Below are 7358 nucleotides of genomic sequence, written 5' to 3'. Positions count from 1 at the left end.
AAGATAAGGTTCTGCAGGAATTCGGAGTGAAAATAATTTCTCAGAAACACTCATCTCACTGCAGCTAGATTATATTTTACTAGAGGCCTGGTGCATGGATTTGTGCACCAGTGGGGTCCCTCAGCCTGGCCTGTGGGATCAGGCCGAAACCCGCTCCCCGACATCCCCCAAGGGGTCGTGGATTGCAAAAGGGTGCAGGCCAGGCCAAGGGACCCCACCAGTGCACGATTGGGGCCAGGGAGGGATGCGAGAGGTTGGCCAGCTGGGGAAGGACCGTGGGAGGGCTCCTGGACCTGCCCAGCCCTTCTCCCTCAGTACCAATCGGCCGAACCCCAGCAGCAAAGTAACCTACTGGTCAGAGCGTCTGCCCCCTGGTGGTCTGTGCACGTCATAGCAACTGGTCTACCAGTTGATTGTCTGAACCCTGGTTGTCAGTGCATGCAATAGCGAGCAGTTGAGCAACCTTAGCATATCATTAGCATACTACACTTTGATTGGTTGAATGAATAATCCAATGACCAGACACTTAGCATTTTAGGCTTTTACTATATAGGATTGCACAGCCCTCTACTGCTCCTAGAATTTCCCCTAAAATATAATTTACCCTTATAGTCATTTTGGTACACCAGACCAAATTATCCATTTTTATTCTGTTTTAAAGTTTATATAAGCAAGTATCTCAGTAAATCAATGTAAGATATGACTTTAAATGTGTGGTGCATTTCAAATATAGTCTTATCTTATGTATTCACCATTTCTACCATCATTGTCATCATTATAATAACAATAACATAGAGCTTTAATTAAGACCTTGATGCCTGGCACATTATCAATAGCTTTTTATTCAATATCATATTTAACTCTCACAGTGATTTTGTGAAGTAAGTGATGATATCTTCATTCTACTATTGAGGAAACAGTGGCTCAAAAAAGAGATATCATCAGCTGGAGGTGAAGCTGTCCTTCTAAGACAGAGCCACCTTTCTGGAAAGCCAAAATATTTTGTACTTCTAGCTATTATATTGCGTAGCAAAGTTCTATATATCAGGGATAATAAAATCATGCATTTATGGAGTAATCAGTTGTTAGGAAAAGAGTACATGTTTCAAAAAAGGATCCATTTAATTGTATAACTTATGAACAAAATATAATATATGATGCTCACAATTCACATTTCATTTTTTTAAAGTATCATAAAGGATAAAGGGAGTCAAATATATGGTTATGAAAGATCTGATTTTGGATGGTGGGCACACAATGAAATACACAGATGCTGTATCATAGAACTGTACACTTGAAACCTATATAATTTTATTAACCAATGTCACCTCAATAAATTTAATAAAATGAGAACAATAAGAAAGACATATTAGTAGGGTTAAAAAAAGCTACCATACAATAGGTTACATTTTGCTAGAGACAAAATTTTCTAATTTGTATCATAGTCTAGAAAACTTGTCCTTAGTACAGCAGTTGCACAGTCTAGATAGGCTTATCTAACTTCAAACTACCCTATAGTGCTCGGAGCACTCCTCATAATCTGAGATGACAAGTCTAGTTTCACCCATCACACACCTACTCCATCCAGTAGGTATGTGGTTAGACCAAAGGAGAGTATGCACCCTCCATATAAGGGCATTTCTCACAAGTAGTGCGTGAAACGTCAGCACACAACTCTCAGAACTTATGCACTTGACTACGAGTGGTTGCAAGAGAAGCTGGGGATTATTGCTTTCATTGCCACAGCCATGTGTTCGGCTAAAATTCTCGTGTTCTATCTTTACAAAAGAAGGAGATAGTGGAGGTTAAAATCGACGACAAGTAGGCCCTTTCAAAACTATGCATAATCTAAGAGTGTTTTTCATTTAAAAATGTGATTTCAAATTTCATCTAATATGCTCATATTTTAGTTTGCCACAGGGCAGCCAACAAAATGATATATTTAAAGTTAGTTCTGAAAATTAGTTTCCATACCATTATAAGTAACTCTGTACAGTTTTTAATAAAGATAAATGAAATAAAAATATGAATTTGTTTTGTGATGTAGTGCCTTTGCCGTCTTATTAGTCATCTATGCACTATGCCATTATGTTTATTATCATATTTTTCCTAAGTCATATCACCAAGGTTGATTTGCATTAGAGAAAGAGGATGTTTTAAAAAATCTATGGCACCAATGGCACCTTAGATACCAAAAAGGAAGTTGTAGGTAAAATGGTTTCTTTTGTGTTATAAGAAAGAAAAGCAAAAATGTGTCAATGTTTTTTAACATTTAGTGAGAAGGTATACTACTATGACAAGGGAAAAAAGGCTTGGCTTGGAGAGCTGTGTTGAACTACAAAGAAAGCAGGCATGGCTCTCTCTGGAGGGACAATTGAACTAAAGTTAAACCATATTTTTCACCTTCATTGGCCTGAAGCCCTTCTTCCCTGATGAAGTCTGCCAGCTGGAACACAGGTTATCCTCATTAATTTAAAGCTGAAGTTCTATTCCAGGTAATGATGATCAAAGAACCAAGAGACAAAATATGTATCTTCATTGGCTAGAAGTATAGTATCCAGAGCATAGGGGTGAATGCAGTTGATTAAAAAATATTGAGAGAGGAGTATGGGCAGAAGGAAAGAGAAGTTGAAGGTCTGGATGAGAAAGTGTGGGAGGTAGTTGGCTTCCACTGAACAACTGCATCATGTACAACGCAGTCTCTAGAGAGTTACAACCTTTTTTTCCTCTTAGACAGTACTGCCTACTTGAGATCAACAGGACTCTCCAGTCAGAAGCATCAAGCCTCATCATAACTATATTCGTACTAGAGGCCCAATGCATGAAATTTGTGCAGGGGACTCAGCCCTCGCAGCAGCCCCAGTTGCCTTGCAGCCCCACCTGCCGCCATTGGTCTAATTAGCATATTAGCCCTTTATTATATAGGATGGGCTGGCAGAGGCTAATAAGACAGGGTCTCTTGGAAACAGACTGTCCCTATGAGTGCTAAAATAATGGGTCTGAAAATACTATGTCTTCTTCTCCAGCAATCATCACTTGAAGACCATCAACAACACTATCACTGACAAGAGGAGAGGGTAAGGTAACTTACCCTGTGCACCTTCAATTCAGTGAGAATCATCCTAAACGGTAGCAAAAAAACAGCCCTGCCAAGCCAGTTTGCATATAACTAATTTTATGATTTCTAAGTCAGCCTTGCTTGCTAATAATGACTGGTTTCTGTAAAGATTGATCCTCTATGATGGCACTCTCTGGGCACAGCCACTCCTTTCCACGATAAATATTAATAATTCTGAGGAGGTCCTACTTGTTAGTTGGTGTAGCCGCATCATGCTTTTGCTAAATTATAGGTTCATTTGTTCCTTCCCAAGAATTTCTAAGCAATTTCTAAACTGACATTTTCACTGCCTTTTTATATGGTATATTCTTCATACAGATGATGACCTTTTTGAGTGTTGTGTCTCGCACAAAGATAATTTAAAACTATACCCAGTGACATTTTATTATTTTTTACTTATATACTAGGGATGCATTAGGGCTTCTGAGGCGTTTGATTTTCCCATTTACACTTCAAAAATTTGAGTGTGTGAGTGTGTGTGGTTATGTGTGTGTGTGTGGTAGATATAGATATATTAAGGTGACAACCTCTGCTTATTCATGGCATTTTAATCTCCCATTGAATATATTAATTATAGGAACCATACTCCATAATGTATGCCAAAACCAATCCATTTCCCATTACAACTTTGGACCAAGATCATTAAAAATGTGCAGCATAGTAGCCAATCATGCACTTTACACAGTGATCCCCTGATATTTAAGTCCCCATCTGACATCATTGACAGTTATTACAACATTATTGACCATATTCTCCATGTTGTACTTCACATTCCATGACTTTTTTATAACTGCTAATTAGTACTTCTTAATCACTTCACCTTTCTCACCTGGCCCCCAACCCCCTCCACTCTGGCAACCATCAGTCTGTCCTCTGTACCTATGAGTCTATTTCACTGATGTTCATTTACTTTGTTCTTTAGATTTCGCATGTAAGAGGTATTCTTTTTTCTCTGTCTGACTTATTTCACCTAGTATAACACCATCTAGGTCCATCCACACTATTGCAAAGGGTAAGATTTTATTCTTTTTATTCTGCACTTCACACAGTTTTTAGACCCAATGTCTCCTCTTAGGAGAGGGCCTGGCTTCTCTGACTGTTCACACAAAACTTGATCCTGACCACCAGAGACATTGTCCTGCCTGCTTCATTTTCTTCATAGCTATTACGATTTTATAAAAGTATGTTTGTTTCTTTATTTCTTAGATCAGTAGCCACTAAAAATATAAGTAAATGAAGTAATTTCAGCCAAACAATGTATTTCTGCAGATACATGTCCTCCCACGAAGGCAGAGGCCTGTTCTGTATTGTTCAGCACAGTATCTCCAAAGTCTGTCGAGCAGGGTGCCAGTACCATGGTTTATACTGAACTATTAGTTATTGGATGAGTGAATAAATAAGTGACCAAGTTGGGGTTGATGTAGATGAGGCTTGTCTTAGATTTTAATTTCAAAACTCACTTTGGGCATTTCTTCCTTTCTCTCTCACCCTGGTAAGTTTGAAAGATCTTAAGGAGGATGGAATGTTACCCTATCCAGCTCTATTTGCAAAGTTAGTCTCAGATGAAAGAAATATGAGTGTCTGGAACTAAATCTTAACTATTATTAATTGAATGTGTTGATGTTATAAATGCTCCCTTTCTAGACATATTATGATAATACATAATGCTGAGATGTGGCTATGCTCATTTGCCTGAAGTTATTAAGGACTCAGGACCTTAGGGGATTTAATTTTTGCTATCTTTATAATATGTTAAATGCATTGGTAATAATCTGTAAATTTTGTAGCACACAAATGAAACCTATGTTCCAATAAATTTATCTTTCTCTTTCTAAATATGGACTATTTCCACTGTAATAACAATCACAATATTTATCATTGACTAGGTCTTACTTTGGCCCAAGAACACTGCACTTAGTGCTTTTCTATTCCACATGTAGTGGCTTTGCAAGTTTACCCATAAAGAATCTGAGGCCCATAGGATTAGGTACTTTGTCCAAAGTCAAAAACTTACTAAGTGACAGATTCAATGTATATATATGTAATAAAGCCTGAGATAACGTCTAAATTTCAGTTGTCACATCTTAAAGTGGAATTTCTAAAACAAGAATTGTTAGGGAGTTATTCTCAGAAATTCCAAGTAGCCTATTGTGTAAATGAGAATGAATTTCAGGACTGAGTTATTTTAATGTCCAGTGATCCCTAATACTGTCTGGCTAGAGAGAAGAAGAAAATAACTGAATACCATCAGTGATTGATATGATGAACTTTGTTTTTGAAGGCACTACTACTATTCTATTCTCAATTCAGCCCTCAGTTTTCTATGAATGTAATTATAATCTTGTGCAACTATCTTGAAAATCTGTGCATATTATGAAGCACTCCTTATTCCTTAACTAGAGGCCTGGTGCACAAAATTCCTGCATTCGGTGGGGGGGGGGGGGGGCGGGGTCCTTAAACTTGGCCTGCACCCTCTCGCAGTCTGGGAGCCCTCAAGTTACCCCGGGAGCCCTCCGGGAACCCCCTTAATACTGCTGCGGAGGCGGGAGAGGCTCCTGCCACCACTGCTGTGCTCACCAGACGTGAGCCTGGCTTCTAGCTGAGCAGCACTCCCCCTGTGGGAATGCACTAACCACCAGGGGGCAGCTCCTGCGTTGAGCATCTGTCCCCTGGTGGTCGGTGCACATCATAGCGACTGGTTGTTGCACCATTCGGTCAATTTGCATATTAGCCTTTTATTATATAGGATAAGAACTGAACAAGGCAAGTGAAATATTGAACATAGTTAACATAAATTATTATTCCCCTCTATGTGTGTGTTGATGTTTTCAAGAAAATATAAACAAAGTTAAACAATTCTTTTTTATATTGATTTCAGAAAGGAAGGGAGAGAGACAGAGAAAGACAGAAGCATCAGTGATGAGGGAGAATCATTGATCGGCTGCCTCCTGCACAGCCCTCACTGGGGATTAAGCCTGCAAACCGGGCCTGTGCCCTGACCAGGAATGGAACCCTGACCTCCTGGTTCATAGCTTGATACTCAACCACTGAGCCACACTGATCAGGCAAAGTGAAACATTTTTTAAAAAGCCATTGGGTCACTGGTTAGACAAAATAATGTATGGAATACATATGTCAGGGTGTCCTTTTTGACATCATCTCATTTTAAATTTATTAAATCTGAATGCAGGGTTATTTAAAATGTTTGAGAGAACCTGGCTGGAGATCCTGGCTAGAGAACCTGGCTAGGCTGCTGATCAACTGAACGCTGTCTCCGTGTCATTCCTTCTTTGCCGACTCCGTCCACACCTTTGGGAACCCCTGGACCTGCTGGGGTTGGACCCCAACATCTGACGCCCGAACAAGAAGTCAGAAGTCTGCAATCTGGAAGAGGGCCCCCACCGACCATACAGGTACCATTTAGATCATAATGGCAGAAGAAGAAATTAATGAAGACTATCCGGCAGAAATCCATGAGTATTTATCAGCATTTGAGAATTCCATTGGTGCTGTAGATGACATGCTGAAGACCATGATGTCTGTTTCTAGAAATGAGTTGTTGCAGAAGTTGGACACATTTGAACAAGCAAAAGTGGATTTAGTTCCTGCTTACACATTAAATTAAATGTTTTGGGTTTATTTGGCAACTCAGGGAGTTAATCCTAAGGAACACCCAGTAAAGCAGGAATTGGAAAGAATCAGAGTGTAAATGAACAGAGTCAAAGAAATAACTGACAAGAAGAAGGCTGCCAAGCTGGACAAAGGTGCAGCTTCAAGATTTGTGAAAAATGCCCTCTGGGAACCAAAACCTAAAAATGCATCCAAAGTTGCCAGTAAAGGAAAAAGTAAAAAATAACCTTTTGGTTTTGATGTACACATGTTCAAAAAGTACATCATTTTTATTGTTTAACACAAAATAGATGGTGATTATGTGGCAAATAAATAAATAAAATGTTTGAATACATTTATATTAATTTATATTAATATTTAGCTTTTGTAGCTTTGAAAGTCCTCAGAAAAATACACAAGGTACAAGAACTAATCTAAATCAAAGTAATTTCTCAGTAAAATGTAAATGTTTGTGTCTATGTGCATATGTGTGCACACATGCAAGTGTGCAGTGTGTTTGCTAGCATACATTTTATGAGGTCATTTACAGACATAATCATGAGAGAATGAAGGTTCTTTTTTTTATAGCCAAGGCAAATGAAGCATGCCTTCAATTAGAAACTTCTGAAAA

The 7358-nt window shown here is 38.7% G+C and overlaps 1 pseudogene; it reads left to right on the top strand.

Annotated features, from left to right (window-relative positions):
• Positions 1 to 6548: 6548 nt before the first annotated feature.
• LOC118660450 lies at positions 6549 to 7050 on the top strand (annotated as a pseudogene).
• The last annotated feature ends 308 nt before the right edge of the window (positions 7051 to 7358 follow it).

Source organism: Myotis myotis, unplaced genomic scaffold, assembly GCF_014108235.1.
Source record: "Myotis myotis isolate mMyoMyo1 unplaced genomic scaffold, mMyoMyo1.p scaffold_m19_p_7, whole genome shotgun sequence".
Classification (NCBI taxonomy): Eukaryota; Metazoa; Chordata; class Mammalia; order Chiroptera; family Vespertilionidae; genus Myotis; species Myotis myotis.
The sequence above is the reverse complement of the archived record's forward strand: the minus strand, read 5'-3'. Positions and strand labels throughout refer to the sequence as shown.